General features: G+C 34.4%; 1 protein-coding gene across 4 annotated transcripts in view; it reads left to right on the forward strand.

The window, feature by feature from the left end:
- The window catches only part of LOC115226650 (centlein-like), a 410125-nt gene that overhangs the window by 294753 nt on the left and 105920 nt on the right, over window positions 1-9452 (forward strand). The window lies entirely within an intron of this gene.

Below are 9452 nucleotides of genomic sequence, written 5' to 3' on the forward strand. Positions count from 1 at the left end.
AAAAATATTTAAAAACAAAAAAGAAAAGAAAAACAACAGCAACAATGATAATAAAATTATTATTATCATTATTATCATTATAGATTATTCAAACAGATTATTAGCATTTTGTTTGAAAATGTTTATTTGACCATATCCTGTCTTGCTGGTCATTCTGGCTGTAATCAGGCAGGAGTTACATTATCGCCAAACACAATATGGAGTCATATGAACAAATATTTTTTTTTAACATACTGGTGTCCCTTATTTTTCTAATTTGGTATGGTTACACTGTCATGCTTCACAGAGTCTTTCTAGGGTCATTTAGTTTAACAGAAAGACACTAAAATCTCCAAACTTAATCATCATCATCATCATTACTGTTATCATTTCAATTCTATTCTTCCAGTGTTGTGTTGTGTTGTTTGAGTCGGATGATCCAGATTGTTTTGTCCAATTGTGATGTGTGTTTGAAGGCATTTTCAGTTAAACAAAACAAAGGCCCTATTTGATTTCTATAGCTAAATGTTGTTTTCCTTCACCAACTGTACAAAATTATGACTCTTAATGGTCTAGTCCAGATGTTCATTGCTACCACACCGATTGTGGTGTATGTTTGAAGGCATTTTCTGTTAAACAAAACAAAGGCCCTGTTTTATTCTCAGGACTAAATGTTGTTACTTCTCACCAACTATACTTAGTTGTGATTCCCAATCAATAATCAATACTGCATTTATATGACACAATTAAAGCATTTTCATAAGTTTTATTTATCATCTATTGAGAGATTGAAAAGTGGTGTAGGAGAGAGGTAAGTCTTCTGAACTCCTCATACTATGCTACACTGTTGAGATTGATACAGATGAACTTTCTGTAGGTTGATACCTGTATAATAGGCCAGGAGGTAATTCCAAGGCAGTTTAATCACGAAAGGAATGATTAGGAAAGTATTTTGTGCTGTTTGTTGGAGTTGTAGTTTAACTAATTTTGCCATGGATACTTTCCACAATTAAGAGAAAATTTTTTTTAATGCACATCTAAGGAGGTGCAGTTAAGTACTAATAAAATTAATTAGTTTTATTTTCATGTTTTATTCAATTAGAAGATTCATATTTGTATATAATCATAATTATGATTTCAAATTTTGGCATAAGTAATTACAGAGGTAGGTGTTGGCTGATTCCACCCCCCACCCCCGCCCAGTGCTCAACTGGTATTTATCTAATCAACACTGAAAGAATGACCTCAGCGACATTTAAACTCAGAATGTGAAGAGATGGGAGAAATGCTGCAAAGTATTTTGTTTCATTCACTAACACTTCTGCTTGTTTAAACCTCTAAAATTGCAAATAATTACGAAAAGTATTGTAATTGTGTAGACATGAAAATAAAACCGTAATTAGCTTTATCAATACTTATTTGCATCCCCATAGTTGTGTTTCCTCTTAACCGAACAAATTGTCCAGTGTTCCTGGAGCATTTGTCTGGGGTAGATGCTAAGGAAATAGGCTATTTATTCTTAATACCATTTCAGAAATAAAACTTGGTAGGGATGATAGGATAAGAAGATGAGTTGACCAAGCAAGCTTGGATGAAGAGGATATGCTGGCTGTTACTTCAGAAGAGCAGAGGCTGTTGTAATAGTAACAGAAGTGTTACTATTACAACACAGTGTGCCTGTGATCAAATGGCTTTAATGTGTTGGTGAGTGAGTCTTTACCAATTAGGCAAATGATCTTCTTTTAAATGCTGTCATGGATGTTTGTATGTGCAGTAGCAGTAGCTCTGTCCTAGGTGTAAGAGCAATACTCCAATGCTGTTTCCACTTTAGCTTTGTAGAGAGCTAGCCATTGAGCAGGGCTTGTTTCTTGTTACATGTTGTATTCCGCATCAGTGTAGAATTAGGCTCTATTGATTTTAGGGGGAGAAAAATGACAGTCATGAAATTCTTGCTTTCCCAAGAATATTAATGACTCAAGTGAAGTAAAAAATCTACAATCAGATTTTGAAACTGGATTTTTTAATATTTTCATGAGGATTTCTCAGAGTTTATGTGTTTATTTCCTAAATTATAGAATTTACTATTTAAAGAAAAAATACTATGGAAAACTATAAAAGAAAAAAGTGTTCCAGATAATTTTAAAAAGAATATTTAGCAGAATGATGCAATGCCTTGCCAAAATGCAAAACTGTAGATAGGGAGCTTTTGAAATGATGAAATTAAAACATCAACAAAATTTTATTTGTATTCATTGTTTATTTATTACAAATTTCAGCATTTTCTAATTAGGAAATCAAATATTTTCATAGCAAGATTCTCTTTCTTCCATCAATCATACAAACCTGAAAAGGGAGTAGAGCTACCATTGAAGCTGACTGGGGCAAGTAGAATTATGTATATTACATACGGGTTAAAATGCAATTGGTAAACCAGATTTGCATAAATATGTGACTGTATGATCTGTTGGTTCATTCCATTAAATTTTTTAGCATTTCATTGATGGTTTGTACAAAACATTACAAGCATTTTTATTACCAGCTTTTACTGTTTTGCCACACTGACTTTATTGTAGGACCTTTTAAACTGAGATCATTTGTCTTTGAAAATAGTGATCATCTTATTTTACTTACAGAAGATAATATGACATTTAATTTAAGGTATTTAGATAACATTCTACCTTAGCCCTAGGTCCACCAATTGTTTCAATTCTTGTTGTAATATGGTGGTTTGTGTTCCTCAATGACCCAAAGAGCTATGCCAGCAGAGTTGAAAGCTCCTTATAAGGTCTCCCATGCTGGACAGGACAAAGGATAGAAGCCGGACTAATATGGACCGCCTCTTCCCAGAAGTAAAATGGGTGCACATAAAGCCAACATCCCTGTCTAGAAAAAAAGCAGAGTTAGAGAAGCATTGATGGCAATTCAAAACCAACAAAACTTGAGAGAGGAAGGCCTTCCCTCTGGGACACAGAAAAGACAGCCTTGGGTCAAGAACAGTGGAGAAAGGTCATTGAAGGCCTTTGCTCCAAAGGGTGTGAAGGGCTTAAGTAAAAGTAAGCAGAGCCCAAGGTCTTGTGAATGAAATTGGCTTGACAGAAACTGTCCTCAGTTGCCTTGAGTTGAATCTACTCTATTGTAAGCATTCAGTCTCAGTTACCTTTTCTCTGATTTGGGTTTCTGGATTTTCCTATCTTTTTCTGATCAATGCTAAAGTTTCTGCTAAAAAAAATTAAGGACCTTTTCTTCTTTCCTGCAACTATGTCATAAAACAAAGAAACAAACTCTTATTTCATATGGTGTTACTCTTTGATATATCTGAAGATTTTGACTATTAGAGAAAAGCATACATTTTGTAGTACACCCAGTATTGTTGATTTAGTGTAAATCATGAAGCATATCTTGGTAAGAGACATTTGAATAGACTGGAAAAAAGGGAGTAGCAGAAGAAGCTAAGATGGCAGGTATTGAAGATTTATTACAGTACATTACTAAGTTTCTATATGAATCTAAATGTCATTAAACCTTCTTTCTTAATTAATATTAATGACAGGAAATGACAATTTATTACTTTTTTATGAGTGTGTGTATGCTTATGTATGTCATATGTACACATCTGTAAATGTGTTTATACACACATAATGATATACATACACACACACACACATATCTATATGCACACATGCATACACTCATACACACTCATTTTGGGTGGGGACATACTGTTAGTAGAGAAATGAATAGATATGATGACCGAGATACCAGAATGTGTATGCTGAACAACACAACTGTGATATTTTCCTCTATATAATCATCACTTCCAGAGTTGGGAAATGTGGCTGAGGAACAGAAGAATCACTGTTAATGAGATGCTTTTGTAAACAACCTCCATTACTACAACTGACAGTGTCCTATCCTCATGATTAAGGCTGGCAATTTATTTGAGACAACACCAGGAAAACATCTGGTATATGTGAAGGCAATTGTTATGGTATGAGGAATAAGAGTGATCAGAGCTGCTAAACCTCTGAGAGTAAAATGACCCAATCTTTGAAATTCTATCTGCAGAAAACTCACCAGCCACTTGCTCATCTACCAATCAGATGAATACACTAACCAAATAGACCTTATACCCACTAGAAACTGGAATAAATAGATGGTTGGGAGTTATAAGTCTTTTTCTAGTCAAGAAATTACCACCCAATAGAAGCTACTAATTAGTGATTTCAGAGTAAATAACTAAAAAGATCTAGAGACACAAAATAGTCAGTTGTAGCTTTGCAGAAGTTCTTGTTGATGCATATGACAGAAGCAAGGAAAAGATAGATACTTATAAAACAGAGGACACCTGAATGTTCCTATGAAACAATCTGCTGAGGGATATAGATCAGATCTGTAACTGCTGCTAGATAAAGGGTGACATAGTAATAGAACATGATGTGGTACAATAGATGGACCATAAATTCTAAGACATAGACTTGGAAAGACTAGAAGAAAGGGAAAAGCATAGAACAGTATCATTCATCTACAAGGCAAGTTAGATATCATGTATACTTATGAAGAGAGGCAGATCAGAGTGACAATCAGAAGCATGACTTCTTTCACAATGCAAGGCAGTTAGCTTTATAATATAGTTGGGAAGAAGTAGGTACAGCATTATAATGGTACACTTGTTCCTATTGACACTGAAAAGAAAGGAGCATGTAAGTGTTATATCAAGAAGTTGTTGGATGTGAAAAATGTGTAGGAAAGAGAGAGTTTTCCCTAATTAGGCCCCCAAAAATGGATCAGCCTTTAAAATCAACTACAGTATGGCTGCAACTGCATTTAAGGCTATGTAGGCAGAGAATGCTGTTGATCCATCAGAGACAGTCACTGAGATGCTTAAAATATGTAGCAAAGTAAAGTATGTACTTTAATAGTCACTTGTTGACATCAGTTAATAATTATAAAAGATACTATTCACAATAACTGGTATAGTAGTATCATAGACAATTGTTACAAGAGCAAAGGAAGAAAGGCAACTTCAGAGGACTTCAGTTGTTGGACTAGGTTATGAAAGTTATGGCAAGAGCAACTGCACAAATGATTAGGAACCGGATTAGTCTGCATGAGATACAGTTTGGAGCTGTTCCAGGAAGAGATATTTCTGCCACCATATTCCCAATGGGACACCTCCAAGAAAAGTATTTAGCCAAAAGTAAGTCCCTATAGTGAAGGACTTTGGCAAGATTTCATTCTGCAATCTGACTGTTGCTAAAAATGCTAAGATCAACAAATGTTTTTTAAAAATTATATAAACCATGTACAGAAGCACAGCCAACTAGATGAGAGTCAGCCATGAGGTCAGCAATGAATTTAGCATGCAAGTTGGTGTCCATCAAAGTTCAGTTCTCAGCACATTCTTATTTTTCAAAGTCCTCTGAGACATAACAAAGGAACTGAAAATTACTTGTTTGTTGGAACTCCTTTATGTAAAGTGTAAACTTTTGAAGATTGGTTGGTAATAAGGACATCCAACCAGGAAACCATGACAAAATGGAGCATATGAGTGAGATATGGTCTTTAATCAATTTTGGAAGATAGTAACTTCAATAATTCAAAAGGCAACCAATTTAGTTTGTGAGAATCATGGGAAAGCGGATATAAAGTACTGATGAGGATGACTATGGTATGTTTATGTGTGTGTATATATATATTCTTTATTCTTTCACTTGTTTCAGTCACTAAACTGTGGCCATACTGAAGAATTTAAACCTGGTACTTACTGCTAAGTTACAGGGACATAAACACACCAACACTGGTTGTCAAGTGTTGGTGGCAGGGAAAAACACAGACACAAAGACACACACACTCTGTGTGTTGATTGGTGTTAGGAAGAGCATCTAGCCATAAAAACTATGCCAAAAGACACAGAAGTCTGGTGCAGTCTTCCAACCTTGCCAGCTCCTATCAAACCATCCAACCCATGTCATCATGGAAGACAGGCATTAAGCAATGATGGTGATATATGATATGATATATATATATATATATATATATATATATATACACACACACACGATGGGCTTCCTTCAGTTTCTGTCTACCAATTCCACTCACAAGGCTTTGGTTTACTTGAGGCTATAGTAGAAAGCACTTGTCCAAGATGCCATGGTGTGGGACTGAACCAAGAACAATGTGGTTGGGAAACAAGCTTCTTAGCACACAGCCACACCTGCATCTATCTATATATAATGTTTATGTACACACACATACATGCACCTATAAACACACAACACGCATATATAAATATATCTGTACATATATTGAAACACTCATATAGTGACAGACAGACACAGAAAGAAATGTAAACCTGTACCATTTGAGGCACTGAGTTCCCATAAACTTTCCCAGAAACACGAATCTTTATGATATCATATCTTAGCTTGTAATATATAATATTCTACTTAAATTCTCTGAATTATTCGAAGTTTTCACAATGGTTGGAAAGATTGACCCCAAAACTTCAATCTTAGGTTCTCTTTTTTAAAGTTATTTATCAAAATCTTAGTGCTTCTTCTGTTTGTTTATTATACATGTCTTCATATGTGTGTATGCATATATATATATATATATATATATATATATATATATATATATGTGTGTGTGTGTGTGTGTGGGATATATGTATAACACAAAGGAAGAGGGATAGTAAAATCCAGTCTTTGTGTTTGTGTGAATGTGGATAAGTATGTGTGTGTATGTATGTGCATATATATATATATATATATGTATATAGATATATATGTATGTATATAGATATATATAGTACATATTTGTGTTTTTAGTATTGCTTATGATGATTTATTTTCTGGCAAGTCCCCTTATGAACTCAGTTGCATAAATAGTGTCTCTTGTCACTGCTCGCACCCCATCTAAGGATGTTGTTAGCCCCCACAGCAATTTTTATTGGAATGCAATCACTGTTTTCACCATTCCATCCAATATATAAAAAAAAATGAGAAATAAAGTTAAGTGTCTTCTGTTTTACTCTCTCTTTTTCTTAGTCTCTCAATCTATCTATCTATCAGTCTGTTAATATGGTATTGATTAGCATTACTTGTGTAAACACAAGACCTGAAATTTATCCATGTTTGTATATGCACACAAACATATATAGATATATATTGTTATACTCAGTGATGGTCATATATTGACAATTAAATACATGCACTATATATTTGGTCTTCACTTCAGTGCTATTACCATTATTTTTGTTTCTTTGTCAATGTTCTTTCATCACACATTCTGTGACCTCTTCAGCAACTCTCCATCTCACATGTCTTCTCTTCTCCTGTTCATTCTAAAATGGAATATATATTTACTATTCCTAATTTTGGTTACCAAAAATGTTTGTTGAATTTTTTTGAGGAACATATTAAAAGAGGTAAGAAATGAGAATAATAGTAAAAGGTTTAAACTGCTGTTATTTATTTTTGCCAGTGACACAATTGAAACTCACTATAATGAAGTCAAGAAAGACAACAACGTTATCAAAATTGAATTTAGCAAAATTGAGGCTGATTATGATGAATTTGAAGCTGATGCTGATGAGATTGAAATTGATAACTATAAATTTAAAGGAAAGTTGTGTAAATGTGTGTGTGTGTGTGAGAGAGAGAGAGAGAGAGAGAGATGAATTGGTGCATTGCTTCAGAAATAAATATAAGTTGATATACAACTCACAACTGCCCATTTTCTGGAGTAAAAAGACTACAACTAAATATGCCACTTAACACACAAACTCAGCATACCTGCAGTTAAGAGTTAAACTGAACATTTCTTCTTTGGTTTAGAGGTAGTGACATTCTGTGGGGCCACCTTTAAACTTGAGGAGAAACAGAAATATTCAGATTAAATCTAACTAATCCATCAGGCTTAAAAGTTAAAATTTAAATGGTATTTTCTTAAATAGTCATTTTAGAAATGAAGACAAGTGTCAGAAAAGGTTAAATGAACAGCTAAAAGACATTAAAAAAAATTTTTTTTTTTGTTTTTTTTTTTGTCTTTTAAATCAGCTGAAATAGAATATACAATAAAGCAAGAAAAAAATATATTTCCAAAATATAAAAAAGAAAGCTACAAAAAGTATAAAATATCTTCAAGATAAAATACTTTTAAAAAAATGTTCTATCTCTGACCTTTCTCAATTTTTTTCCTCCTTTTTTGTAAATGAAACAAAAGAATAATAAGCTGACAAAAAAATGTTTAATATACATGACTATTCTTAATACAATTTGGCAAATCACTCTGCTTATTAATCTGTCTTTGATGAGATTTCTGCTGCTTAGTTATTATACTGAAATGTCATTACATTTGTCAAATGTCACTGGCCTTCCAACATATTGGTCACACTAGCAGTTCAGCACATAATCAAATTTTCCATAGCTATGAAGGAATCTCATAATTCTATACAGCTTTTCACAATGTTGACCTTTCTTTCGACAGGATTTGATCCGGTGTGCGTGCCTTGTTCCATAAGCCTCTTCATAATGACGGCATTAACGCATTGTTTAGTTGCCAAGAGTTTATTGCTAATATGTATGTCGTGTCTTTTACAGTGTTTTCTTCAAGAGCAATTATGTTATTTTTGTCATGTATTTTATATCTCCATCTCTTTACGTAAAATTTTCTGACATAGTGGAAAAATTAAAATTCTCTATGTTCCAGTCTAATTAAATTAATATTTTTTTTAGTTATTCACTTAAGAGAAATCATATCATAACTTTGAACCATCATGATCATCATCATTGTCGTCATCCTCCTCCTCCTCCTCCTCCTTATCATCATCATCATTTAATGCCTGTTTTCCGTGCTGGCATGGGTGGGACAGTTTGACAGGAGCTGGCTAGGCAGAAGACTGCACCAGGCATCACTGTTGTTTTGGCAGGGTTTTTACGGCTGGGATGCCCTTCATAATACCAATCACCTTATAGAGTGGACTCACTTTTCTTTGACATGGCACCAGCACCAGCAAGGCCTGTTTTGGCATGGGTTTTGTAGTTGGATGTCCTTCCGAACACCAACCACCTTACAGTGTGGACTGGATGCAACAGCACTGGCAGGGTCTCCAGGTAACTTGCAAGACAAAGATCCTTTGAGGGGAGGGGCATTGGAGGAGGTGGCCTTGTTTCAGGTGATAAGAAGTTAGTGTGCCAGAGGGATAGAAACAGGTGTCTTGCTGTAGAGAAGATACACGGTTACTCAGTCAGAGGGAGATATTGAAAGAGGGGGGAGAGGGATCAAGAATGAGGACAGAAACAGGAGTAAAATATTTAAATTCATTTTAGTTTTTCTTCAGGTGATGTATCATTAGCTAGTAAAATCAGAGTTTTACTTTCACTACCAGTGATAGGGTGAACCATCAAGGTAGCCTCCTCACAATACAGTTAAGGAACCTGTTATTGTTACCTGTTTGGCCAAAAGTCACCTGA

Source organism: Octopus sinensis, linkage group LG2 (assembly GCF_006345805.1).
Source record: "Octopus sinensis linkage group LG2, ASM634580v1, whole genome shotgun sequence".
In the NCBI taxonomy this organism is placed as follows: Eukaryota; Metazoa; Mollusca; class Cephalopoda; order Octopoda; family Octopodidae; genus Octopus; species Octopus sinensis.